The 13,851-nt window shown below is 41.9% G+C and overlaps 2 non-coding genes across 2 annotated transcripts; both read right to left on the bottom strand.

The window, feature by feature from the left end:
- Window positions 1-9,215: 9,215 nt before the first annotated feature.
- Window positions 9,216-9,341, bottom strand: LOC142576869 (U5 spliceosomal RNA). The gene has a single exon (XR_012826990.1). It is a non-coding gene; the product is annotated as a U5 spliceosomal RNA (small nuclear RNA).
- Window positions 9,342-12,478: 3,137 nt separating this feature from the next.
- On the bottom strand, window positions 12,479-12,604 carry LOC142576905 (U5 spliceosomal RNA). Its single transcript, XR_012827021.1, has one exon. It is a non-coding gene; the product is annotated as a U5 spliceosomal RNA (small nuclear RNA).
- Window positions 12,605-13,851: the final 1,247 nt, after the last annotated feature.

Here is a 13,851-nt window from a genome sequence, read left to right on the forward strand (position 1 = left end):
ATACTTCACTTAGTTCTTCATTAAATTTACATTTCAGTTCCTCTAGGTTATCGCCTGTGGAAAGTAATGCTGTGTCATCGGCATGCATAATAGCTTCAGAATCCTTCTGACCTGACGGAAGATCGTTATTGTAAAGAAACAGAGGCCCAGCAAGGAACCGTGCAGAACACAGAAAATTGTGTTTTGTGGTAGAGAGGCTAGATTGCTTACAGCAACATATTGTTTCCTATTTGAAAAATAACGTTGAATTAGATTATAAATCTTTCATTTCAGGCCCTACGTTTCCAATTTCTGTTGCGGTATTGTCTGATCTACCGCATCGAAAGCTTTGGTTACATCTAAGTAAACTACTATGGCTAGTTTGTTATTATGCAGGGCAGTATTTATGAGTTGTGTAAGAACAAGAACTGCGGAAGACGTTGATCTTTGGGGCCTGAAGCCATGCTGATTAGGACAGATGATGTTATATTTGTTTTAAATATTCTGTATACGCTTACAAAGTGCCTTTACAAAAACTGTATTGATTGCATTTAGCAGCGATATCAGCCTGTACTTTTCTATGTCGGATCGCTCACCGCTTTTAAAGATAGGTATGATCTTCTTCAGCTGCAGTTCATCACGATACACTCCATTTTCGAAAGCATGGTTTAAGATATGCAGTAGATGGATTCCCAGCATATCAAAGTTGTTTTTTATCAGACCTACAGGTAATGCATCTGGTTGTGCCGCCTTAGCCACTGAAGGGTTGTTTACTGTTGTAACTAATTCTTCAATTTCTATGTGAGGCAATGCAAAAGCGTTGTTGTCACGCTCTGCCATTTTCACTGAAGGAACATCAGCATGTACTTGTGCATGTACCTTAGACCCTACGGAGGCAAAATAGTTACCTAATGATTCAACTGTACCTTCGTCAACAGTTTCAGGGAAAGTAGAGATGTTCGATCCTAAGCCGATTGCGTAATTTACCGTGTCCCAAATTTTATTTTGTATTTACATGCGCCTGCTTCACGAGAGATGAATAACATTGTTTTTTTTTCCTTTTCCTCATAGGAAACATAGATAGGTTTAGATAGGTTTAGGTTTACATTGAGTTATGTAATATTGGTTTGATCTGAACCGTTACCATTTGTGGTACCATTTATCCTTATCTTTTTACAATGTTAATATTTCAATATTCATCCAAGGACACTTTGGGTAGCTGTATTTTTATGGGTCGGCAAAGGCCGCCGTTCAATCGCACATTTAAGTATATCTAGAAATTTCCTGTACTCGGTATCAACGTGTTTATCATATGCCGCAATGAGATCTGTTCTTTCTAATCTTTCACGCAGCCGGATGTAGTCTATCTTAGTCAGTATTTTACTCTGTACCGAATTCAGTGTTTCTCAATAGGAAGAATAATGGATGAATGGTCTCCAATCAACTCACCGCAAGGACCAGTCTGCGCAGCTTAAGTAATATGACACTGGATGTGATCTACTGAGTAGTTGAGGTATCGGGTCGCGAGTTGCTTCTGTTTAAAAAGTTTTCTCCGAAATTATTATTGCTCTTTTGAACAGCTTACGCCTATACGCCACGCTGTTACGGATCTGTGCACGGACAACGGCGCGCGCAGGCGCACGTTAGACTTTTCTGACAGTAACGCTATTCTCTCGGGATGAGGCACAGGAGCGGTACCTACGCTCGGTCGGCCACTGTGATAACTCAAGATACGCTTGCTCATCGATATCTGCGTCAATGAGCAACGTAAGTCTTTCTTTTGATTGAAATGGTAGGCCCTGCCCAAACGGGCAAGGCCTCTCAAAAATTGGCCTATAGGCTCATTGGAGTGTCCCTCCCCACGGTAATCTTTAGTAAAAGGCGAAGAAGGAATTTTATTCGTAACACAGGTACATCAATCAGGTTCCAGTCAGGATACAATCATCGGATTCACCGACGGGTTCAAGACAGGTGAAACAAACTAAATCACATGGTATTTCTCAAATGTATATACAACAATGTGACAGGTTCTATAGCACCGCCTCTGTCCAGATACGTACACATCATGTCCTCCGCAACGGTTCAATTGGGGTGCACTGAAATCTCACTCTACCATGTGCGAACTCAATAAACGGGCACGACCACTTCTTGAGGAACTCTTCTTCCCCTAAGAAGAATAATTCCTCCTCCAAGCGATTAACAACTATGTTGTACATTCTTGAGAGCAGCCTCCACTGGTTATTTCGGGCCTTGCCCTGGTTAACAGCCAGCCCCCTGCTTTCCCACAAGACGAAGAACCCTACTGCAATCAAGAGCCGGGCTACGCGGCTGTGTGGACACGGTCCTTGATTAATAAACCTTTTGATCTTTAAAGAGGAATACGCTTTATTCATCAACGTCCAAAATGTTTTGGCTACCCGACAGGATAGCAATGCATGTTTGTTGCCCTCATGTGCTCGACAGTTGACACATTGTTCGCTTTTAGTGTAATGCCATTTGTACATGCGGCCCGCTGTGGGTAAGACGGACCAGCCGAATCGCCAGACGACATCCTGAATGTCACCTGGTAACCAACTTGAGGTTAACAGGACCCAAGGGAATTGCACTTTCCTCGTATCATTTACTGAAGTTAGCAAGAGTTCCTGCGCTAATTCTGTGTTGCTCACCTCCAAGAGGGGTGTTTCTAATTGTAAGGAGGAGATTCTCTTGTAGATACCTACGACATGCCTATAAAAGGCTGACGGGTTTAATGCTTTAGGGCCAGTTGTCTGGGCTTGAGAAAAAAGGCGACCTTGAACCCCCAAAAAGTAGCTAGCTAGCTTCCTTGCCGGGTGGTCTGGACTCAGTTGTAGCACCCGCAGTGTGGTTTTAAGGGCAAAGATGTCTGCCAAAACAACTACTGAGGGAATGTTCCAGCCGCCTTTCTCTCTTGGCAAGCCGAGATTCTCATACTTCACCAAGGCTGTCTTGGTGTTTCAGAAGAAACGTATTATTTGCGACTTCACCTGTCTTGCTATCTGGTATGGTACGACCACAGAGTTCGCCAAAAACCACAGGCGGCCCGTCAGGACGCTCATTACGAGGTACCTTCGTACGCTAAAAGGGAAACTAAACTTGAGGGCGTGAGACACCTCCTCTTTGAAAGACTGGAGTTCCGTCTTCCAGCTTTCGACTGATACTCCCTTAGCATTGTACTCGATCCCTAGTATGCGGATCTTATTTACCACTGTAACACCATGTAGCGTTGTTAGTGCTGACGAGTGCAAACAGAGCGACTTGCTTTTGTGTATGTTAAGTTTAGCGCCTGAAAGAGATGCATATTCTGCGAACACCCTTAGGGCTATGCCTAGACTATCTTCATCTCTGTGGTAAATTGTCACGTCGTCTGCGTATGCCGTGACTTTGACCGAGCCAGTACCTGGGAGTTGTAACCCCAATACACTTTTATGTTTTTCTACTTGCAACAGGAAAGGTTCTATTGTCAAAGCGAAAAGCAAGGGGGAAAGCGGACAACCTTGCCGCACGCCTCGTGATACCTGAAAGGACGCGACTGTCTCTTGATTCATAGTCAGCTCGCTACCGATGTCGTTGTAAAGTTCCATTATCAGGTAGACGAACTGCCTGGGGAACCCAAAGGCTAGCAATACTGCAAATATATACTTGTGCTCAACCCTGTCGAATGCCTGTGCTTGGTCAAGTGAAGTGAGCCATCCTTTGGCTTGTCCTGCCGTGGTGTACCCTATGATATCCATATTGAGCATGTTTAAGGTTTGGACGTTTCGCCCAGAGACAGAACATGATTGCCAGGAGCTTATTAATTTTGGCATGATTTCCTGTACTCGCATTGTCAATACGGTGGCCAGCAGCTTGTAATCAGCGCCTAACAATGTGATGGGACGCCAATTGCGTGGGTCTTTGAGGCCGTCATCTGTTTTTGGAAGTAAAATTATCCGTCCTTGTTTAAACGACTGTGGGAGAGTGTGCGTGCTAATAAACCTATTAAGTACTTCACACAACTTCGGACCTATGAGCTCCCAGAATGCGCTGTAAAATTCTGCCGTAAGGCCGTCACAACCTGGTGCTGAGCCTTTATGTAAGTGGCGTAATGCCCGTGAAAGCTCCTCTAATGTTATTGGGTTAACCAACTGACAGTACTCTTCTGGGGGGATTTGTGGCAAGTCCGCCAAGAAAGGGTGGCCAAGGACACTATCTAGGTCGAGGTCAAGCTCGTGGGTTGAGAGATTTTCAAAGTGCGCGTAAAACCTTAATATGTCCTGTTTATTGAAGTCCTTCTTGTTCCTCATTTGACTTAATCTGAGGCTGCTTACGTAATTAAGAACTTCCGGGTGTGAGCTTGGCAAGTATCTAGCTGGAAATGAAGTGACGGAAGACGTTAGTTTCCTCTGCCGCGATAGTCGTATGTTGAGGTCGTTCAGCTAAGTTCTCATTAACATTGAGGATGGTTCGCCCCGCTGAATTATTCGGATGCGTTGCAATGTATCTTTAATTAAGTTAGAATGCCTGTGTTTGAGCTTCTTCCCTTCATCTATGCATATATCTTTCCATAATCTCTTAAGCTCATCCCAGTTCCCTGCGTTCATTGATGCTGCTAAGCGGTTACGATGACTAACCCTTGCAGTTTCGTCATGAAATAGTTTATTATCTACGCGCCAAAAGTAGGAATGAAACAATTTATCTTTAATTTCACAGACCAGCTCTACAGGTCTGTGATCCGAGATATCTAGGGCAAACGGAGGAAGTTCCACTGCCTTGCAATCCACGATTGAGGATTCCAACGAAGGGGATACATACGTGCGGTCCAAACGAGCCTGCGCATTATTACGACACCATGTGTGTTGGAATGTTTGCCCGTGTCGTAACACATACGCGTCTGTGAAATTGAACTGTTCTACCAGTTTTTTAAGTTCAGAGATGTATATGTCTACCCTCTCCTTAGATGGACCTGTTCTGTCTGTCAGATTATTCAAGACACAGTTAAAGTCTCCTGTGAGGATGAGATGTTTTCTTTCTAAGAATAAGGGGTTCGACTGTTTGTAAAAGCTAGCCATTGCCGGGCCTCTCACTGGTGCGTAAATGTTCACAAGTCTAAATTTCTCCGTTTGGTACTCAAAGTCGAGTACTACCATTCGGCCTTCCGGATCAAAGCTGAAGTGCCATCCGCTGAGGAGTGACCAGTTTAATACTATGATACCTGCCCCACATGCTTGGTGCGTGGGGAACGAGAAAATCCCTTTAGCCCGGAATTGCCTTTCAAGGCCCTTAACTTTCTCTAAAGAATCTATATTCGTTTCTTGTAAACATAAGATATCACAGTGTAGTTTTCGGGCAAGTCTTGCCACTGTGTGTTGCTTAGCCTGGTTGCTAACCCCTAACGTTCCATGTGACTATCTTTAGAGGCATAGCTTAGGAGGATGAGGGAAATAAATTACTGTGCGAACCTTTGCGGCTATATGTAACCTTATTTACATATCTGGTGTTACCTATAGACCTACATCAGTTGATATAACGCGCGTGCTACATTTAAAGGTACCGCTACTCCGCTAGATGAAGTGCTCGTGCCCGTTGCAGGGTTCTGTGCGTTATACAACAACGGAAACAAACACAACTCAGATAATTAATTTGATACACGTGTCGCGGCATGCGCACATCGTTCGCCTCTCTCAGTGGTGGCTGAAGCACGCCCACGCAAGTCACAAAATGTTCGGAAAGGAACCTGAACAAACACGGAACAAGACGCGGTCTTGCGTCTATCTTTCTGTTTCCTCGATTGGAACGCTCTCCACGTGAGCGGCCGCGAGAAGACGGCTGCGCGAACGGGCACGCAACGCCGCGCCAGTCCGAACAGCCGCCGCGCCCGCCCCAAGGGGACAGCGCTGCGCGACAGCCAGACATCGCTCAAAAAAGGTAAATAAATAAATAAATAAAAAATAAAAGAGAGAGAAGGAAGAAAAAACGAAGAAAGAAAGGTGGGGGGCAGCGAGGGAAAAAACCACAGGTAGCTAACGTCGTTCGCCTTCTCTCTACGACGGCGGGGAGGCGAAAGATTAATACGTGGAGTTGAGGAGAGACCTGAGCGATGAAGATACCGATGCTGTCCGAGGCTGGTCTCCTAAATGGTGTCACTTACTTGGCCAGGTGAACCTTCAAGCTATTCTCAAATTTGCATGCTTAAACCTCAACTCTTGTTATTATTTAGCAAGTGTGTCTCTGACTGGGCTTTTCTACATGTACTTGTTAATAGAGAAATTTTACACGTTGCCGTATTCACGTTTAAAAGCTAATAACACTGTTAAAATAGCCAGGATTGCTTGCACTGCACGACTGCCACATTCATGCGCAGCAGTCGCCATCTGGTGTTGAACATCGAAGTTTTAAAAGCTTGCGGAGGACTTTTTTTTAACCGGATACTTTTTATTATTAGTTCTAAAATCCAGTACACACGCAGTTGGTCCCACCCATAGCCTTCAAGGCTAGTGATGGGTCCGCACGCTAAACAAGTACTATAATATTGGACGACTTTTTCGTGAATGGGCTCAATCACAAAACACTTCAGTAACACGCAAGAAAATTGGCAAGCTTCAGTATATAACTTTGTGGCATATTCGACCAAAGCAGAGAGTCCAAAGTCCGAAGAATGTCCAAAGCACTGACAGGGCATCAAAAAGAAAAACAAGCTGGTTCCTTTCTTTTTTGTAAATTTATTTACACGCTTCTTCATTCCAATAGTTTCGTAGTAATGAGGGAAAGATGTTTTAACGATGCCAAAATGTCATTGGTATCCATTACTTCGTTTGGAACTTCATGACACACGTTGGCTCCTTTACGTTGTACAGGTCTATGGCTGTATGTATTATGAGAAGGCGGCAAGGTAAACAGACTGTTTGTAGCGGCTCTTGTTTTTTCATTGATAATCTGAACATAGTTAGGGGCAGCTCGTTATTTGACCTTATTTATTGTATTTACTACTTCAGCTATCTTCAATTTAAATAAATTGATACGGGTAACATGCGTAGCTGTTCAAAAGTGACATACAGGAGTGAGTACTTCTTCAATAATTTATTATACGAATAGCACGTTATTGAAGGCGACAAACATGGTCTCAATATGTTTTGTATGTCTCGCCCCTCGTTTACAGGCAATAGCATAAATCGCTGAGCGCAAATCAGAAATACAGAACGCGTGAAATCGAAAGTCCAAAGCACTCTCTAGCCCTTTGTAATACATGACAGCCATGAGTTAATTTGGAGCAGACATTAATAATTTGTTGCTTCCAGTGCATATCAGACTCAAACACAGCACCAAGATATTACTTGCATTGCGACACGCTGAGGACATTCTTGTTTTGGTAATCATTGATGCAACGTGGTGATAATTTATATTATTCGCGAGTGAAGCACGGTGTACTTTATTTTCTGGTTATAAAGAGTCAGCTCATTACCTATGTACCATTGTGATACTTCGCTAAGTTCTTCATTAAATTTACAATTCAGTTCCTCTAAGTTATCGCCTGTGAAAAGTAATGCTGTGTCATCGATATACATAATAGCTTCAGAATCCTTCAGACCTGACGGAAGATCGTTATTGTAAAGAAACAGAGGCCCAGCAAGGAACCGTGCAGAACACAGAAAATAGTGTTTTGTGGTAGAGAGGTTAGACTGTTTACAGCAACATATTGTTTCCTATTTGAAAAAGAACGTTTTTTTTTAGATTACAAATCTTTCATTTCAGACCCTAAGTTTCCAATTTCTGTTGCAGTATTGTCTGATCTACCGCATCGAAAGCTTTGGATACATCTAAGTAAATTACTATAGCTGGTTTATTATGCAGTGCAGTATTTATGAGTTGTGTTAGAACAGGAATTGCGGAAGACGTTGATCTTTGGGGCCTGAAGCCATGCTGGTTAGGATAGATGATGTTACATTTCTTTTAAAAATGCTGTATACGCTTACAAAGTGTCTTTACAAAAACTATTGATTGCATTTAGCAGCGGTATCAGCCTGTATTTTTCTATGTCGGATCGCTCACCACTCTTAAAGATAGGTATGACCGTCTTCACCTGCAGTTCATCAGGATACACTTCATTTTCCAACGTATGATTTAAGATATGCAGTAGATGGATTCCCAACATATAAAAGTTGTTTTTTATCAGCCTAATAGGTAGTGCATCTGGTTCTGCCGCCTTAGCGACTGAAGGGATTTTTACTGTTGTAACTAATTCTTCAATTTCTATGTGAGGCAATGCAAAAGTGTTGTTGTCACGCTCTGCCATTTTCACTGAAAGAACATCAGCATGTACTTGTGCATGTACCATAGGCCCTACGGAGGCAAAATAGGTACCAAATGATTCAACTGTACCTTCGTCGACTGTTTCATAGAAAGTAGAGATGTTCGATCCTACGCCCAATCTGTAATTTAGCGTGTCCCAATGTTTTTTTTTTTATTTACATGCGCCTGCTTCATGAGAGATGAATCACATTGTTTTTTTGCTTTTCCTCATAGGAAACATAGATAGCTTTAGATAGCGTTCAAATTGAGTAATGTAATATTCGTTTGATCTGAACTGTAACCATTTGTGGTACCATTTATCCTTATCTGTTTACAAAGTTAATATTTCACTATTCATCCAAGGACACTTTGGGTAGCTGTATCTTTATGGGTCGGCAAAGACCGCCGTTCAACGGCACATTTAAGTATATTTAGAAATTTCCTGTACTCTGTATCAACGTGTTTATCATATGCCGTAACGATATCTGTTCGTTCTAATATTTCACGCAGCCGGACGTAGTCTATCTTACTCAGTATATTACTCTGTACCGAATTCAGTGTTTCTCAATAGGAACAATAACGGATGAATAGTCTGCAATCAACTCACCGCAAGGGCCAGTCTGCGCAGCTTAATATGCCACAGGATGTGATCTTCTGAGTAGTTGAGGTATCGGGTCGCGAGTTGCTTCTGTTTAAAACGTTTTCTCCGAAATTATTATTGTTCTTTTGAACAGTTTACGTCTATACGCCACGCTGTTGCGGATCTGTGCATCGACAACGGCGCGCGCAGGCGCACGTTACACTTTTCTGACAATAACGCTATTCTTGCGGGATGAGGCACATGAAGGGTACCTACGCTCGGTCGGCCACTGCGATAACACAAGATACGCTTGCTCATCGATATCTGCGTCAATCAACAACGTAAGTCTTTCTTTTGATTGCAATGGTAGGCCCTGCCCAAACGGGCAAGGCCTCTCAAAAATTGGCCTATAGGCTCATTGGAGTGTCCCTCCCCACGGTAATCTTTAGTAAAAGGCGAAAGATTAATACGTGGATTTGAGGAGAGACCTGAGCGATGAAGATACCGATGCTGTCCGAGGCTGGTCTCCTAAATGGTGTCACTTACTTGGCCAGGTGAGCCTTCAAGCTATTCTCAAATTTGCATGCTTAAACCTCAACTCTTGTTATTATTTAGCAAGTGTATCTCTGACTGGGCTTTTCTACATGTACTTGTTAATAGAGAAATTTTACATGTTGCCGTATTCACGTTTAAAAGCTAATAACATTGTTAAAATAGCCAGGATTGCTTGCACTGCACGACTGCCATTTTCATGCGCAGCAGTCGCCATCTGGTGTTGCACATCGAAGTTTTAAATGCTTGCGGAGGACATTTTTTTTTTAACCGGATACTTTTTATTATTAGTTCTAAAATCCAGTACACACGCAGTTGGTCCCACCCATAGCCTTCAAGGCTAGTGATGGGTCCGCACGCTAAACAAGTACTATAATATTGGCCGACTTTTTCGTGAATGGGCTCAATCACAAAACACTTCAGTAACACGCAAGAAAATTGGCAAGCTTCAGTATATAACTTTGTGGCATATTCGACCAAAGCAGAGAGTCCAAAGTCCAAAGAATGTCCAAAGCACTGACAGGGCATCAAAAAGAAAAACAAGCTGGTTCCTTTCTTTTTTGTAAATTTATTTACACGCTTCTTCATTCCAATAGTTTCGTAGTAATGAGGGAAAGATGTTTTAACGATGCCAAAATGTCATTGGTATCCATTACTTCGTTTGGAACTTCATGACACACGTTGGCTCCTTTACGTTGTACAGGTCTATGGCTGTATGTATTATGAGAAGGCGGCAAGGTAAACAGACTGTTTGTAGCGGCTCTTGTTTTTCCATTGATAATCTGAACATAGTAAGGGGCAGCTCGTTATTTGACCTTATTTATTGTATTTACTACTTCAGCTATCTTCAATTTAAATAAATTGATACGGGTAACATGCGTAGCTGTTCAAAAAGTGACATACAGGAGTGAGTACTTCTTCAATAATTTATTATACGAATAGCACGTTATTGAAGGCGACAAACATGATCTCAATATGTTTTGTATGTCTCGCCCCTCGTTTACAGGCAATAGCATAAATCGCTGAGCGCAAATGAGAAATACAGAACGCGTAAAATCGGAAGTCCGAAGCACTCTCTAGCCCTTTGTAATACATGACAGCCATGAGTTAATTTGGAGCAGACATTAATAATTTGTTGCTTCCAGTGCATATCAGACTCAAACACAGCACCAAGATATTACTTGCATTGCGACACGCTGCGGACATTCTTGTTTTGGTAATCATTGATGCAACGTGGTGATAATTTATATTATTCGCGAGTGAAGCACGGTGTACTTTATTTTCTGGTTATAAAGAGTCAGCTCATTACTTATGTACCCTTGTGATACTTCGCTAAGTTCTTCAGTAAATTTACAATTCAGTTCTTCTAAGTTATCGCCTGTGAAAAGTAATGCTGTGTCATCGATATGCATAATAGCTTCAGAATCCTTCAGAACTGAGGGAAGATCGTTATTGTAAAGAAACAGAGGCCCAGCAAGGAACCGTGCAGAACACAGAAAATAGTGTTTTGTGGTAGAGAGGTTAGATTGTTTACAGCAACATATTGTTTCCTATTTGAAAAAGAACGTTTTTTTAGATTACAAATTTTTCATTTCAGACCCTAAGTTTCCAATTTCTGTTGCAGTATTGTCTGATCTACCGCATCGAAAGCTTTGGATACATCTAAGTAAATTACTATAGCTGGTTTATTATGCAGTGCAGTATTTATGAGTTGTGTTAGAACAGGAATTGCGGAAGACGTTGATCTTTGGGGCCTGAAGCCATGCTGGTTAGGATAGATGATGTTACATTTCTTTTAAAAATGCTGTATACGCTTACAAAGTGTCTTTACAAAAACTATTGATTGCATTTAGCAGCGGTATCAGCCTGTATTTTTCTATGTCGGATCGCTCACCACTCTTAAAGATAGGTATGACCGTCTTCACCTGCAGTTCATCAGGATACACTTCATTTTCCAACGTATGATTTAAGATATGCAGTAGATGGATTCCCAACATATAAAAGTTGTTTTTTATCAGCCTAACAGGTAGTGCATCTGGTTCTGCCGCCTTAGCGACTGAAGGGATTTTTACTGTTGTAACTAATTCTTCAATTTCTATATGAGGCAATGCAAAAGTGTTGTTGTCACGCTCTGCCATTTTCACTGAAAGAACATCAGCATGTACTTGTGCATGTACCATAGGCCCTACGGAGGCAAAATAGGTACCAAATGATTCAACTGTACCTTCGTCAACTGTTTCATAGAAAGTAGAGATGTTCGATCCTACGCCCATTCTGTAATTTAGCGTGTCCCATTGTTTTTTTTATTTACATGCGCCTGCTTCATGAGAGATGAATCACATTGTTTTTTTGCTTTTCCTCATAGGAAACATAGATAGTTTCAGATAGCGTTTAAATTGAGTAATGTAATATTCGTTTGATCTGAACTGTAACCATTTGTGGTACCATTTATCCTTTTCTGTTTACAAAGTTAATATTTCACTATTCATCCAAGGACACTTTGGGTAGCTGTATCTTTATGGGTCGGCAAAGACCGCCGTTCAACGGCACATTTAAGTATATTTAGAAATTTCCTGTACTCGGTATCAACGTGTTTATCATATGCCGTAATGATATCTGTTCGTTCTAATATTTCACGCAGCCGGACGTAGTCTATCTTACTCAGTATATTACTCTGTACCGAATTCAGTGTTTCTCAATAGGAACAATAACGGATGAATAGTCTGCAATCAACTCACCGCAAGGGCCAGTCTGCGCAGCTTAATATGCCACAGGATGTGATCTTCTGAGTAGTTGAGGTATCGGGTCGCGAGTTGCTTCTGTTTAAAACGTTTTCTCCGAAATTATTATTGTTCTTTTGAACAGTTTACGTCTATACGCCACGCTGTTGCGGATCTGTGCATCGACAACGGCGCGCGCAGGCGCACGTTACACTTTTCTGACAATAACGCTATTCTTGCGGGATGAGGCACATGAAGGGTACCTACGCTCGGTCGGCCACTGCGATAACACAAGATACGCTTGCTCATCGATATCTGCGTCAATCAACAACGTAAGTCTTTCTTTTGATTGCAATGGTAGGCCCTGCCCAAACGGGCAAGGCCTCTCAAAAATTGGCCTATAGGCTCATTGGAGTGTCCCTCCCCACGATAATCTTTAGTAAAAGGCGAAAGATTAATACGTGGATTTGAGGAGAGACCTGAGCGATAAGGATACCGATGCTGTCCGAGGCTGGTCTCCTAAATGGTGTCACTTATTTGGCCAGGTGAACCTTCAAGCTATTCTCAAATTTGCATGCTTAAACCTCAACTCTTGTTATTATTTAGCAAGTGTATCTCTGACTGGGCTTTTCTACATGTACTTGTTAATAGAGAAATTTTACATGTTGCCGTATTCACGTTTAAAAGCTAATAACATTGTTAAAATAGCCAGGATATCTTGCACTGCACGACTGCCATTTTCATGCGCAGCAGTCGCCATCTGGTGTTGAACATCGAAGTTTTAAAAGCTTGCGGAGGACTTTTTTTTTAACCGGATACTTTTTATTATTAGTTGTAAAATCCAGTACACACGCAGTTGGTCCCACCCATAGCCTTCAAGGCTAGTGATGGGTCCGCACGCTAAACAAGTACTATAATATTGGCCGACTTTTTCGTGAATGGGCTCAATCACAAAACACTTCAGTAACACGCAAGAAAATTGGCAAGCTTCAGTATATAACTTTGTGGCATATTCGACCAAAGCAGAGAGTCCAAAGTCCAAAGAATGTCCAAAGCACTGACAGGGCATCAAAAAGAAAAACAAGCTGGTTCCTTTCTTTTTTGTAAATTTATTTACACGCTTCTTCATTCCAATAGTTTCGTAGTAATGAGGGAAAGATGTTTTAACGATGCCAAAATGTCATTGGTATCCATTACTTCGTTTGGAACTTCATGACACACGTTGGCTCCTTTACGTTGTACAGGTCTATGGCTGTATGTATTATGAGAAGGCGGCAAGGTAAACAGACTGTTTGTAGCGGCTCTTGTTTTTTCATTGATAATCTGAACATAGTAAGGGGCAGCTCGTTGTTTGACCTTATTTATTGTATTTACTACTTCAGCTATCTTCAATTTAAATAAATTGATACGGGTAACATGCGTAGCTGTTCAAAAAGTGACATACAGGAGTGAGTACTTCTTCAATAATTTATTATACGAATAGCACGTTATTGAAGGCGACAAACATGGTCTCAATATGTTTTGTATGTCTCGCCCCTCGTTTACAGGCAATAGCATAAATCGCTGAGCGCAAATGAGAAATACAGAACGCGTGAAATCGAAAGTCCAAAGCACTCTCTAGCCCTTTGTAATACATGACAGCCATGAGTTAATTTGGAGCAGACATTAATAATTTGTTGCTTCCAGTGCATATCAGACTCAAACACAGCACCAAGATATTACTTGCATTGCGAC

Source organism: Dermacentor variabilis, chromosome 3 (genome assembly GCF_050947875.1).
Source record: "Dermacentor variabilis isolate Ectoservices chromosome 3, ASM5094787v1, whole genome shotgun sequence".
NCBI lineage: Eukaryota > Metazoa > Arthropoda > Arachnida > Ixodida > Ixodidae > Dermacentor > Dermacentor variabilis.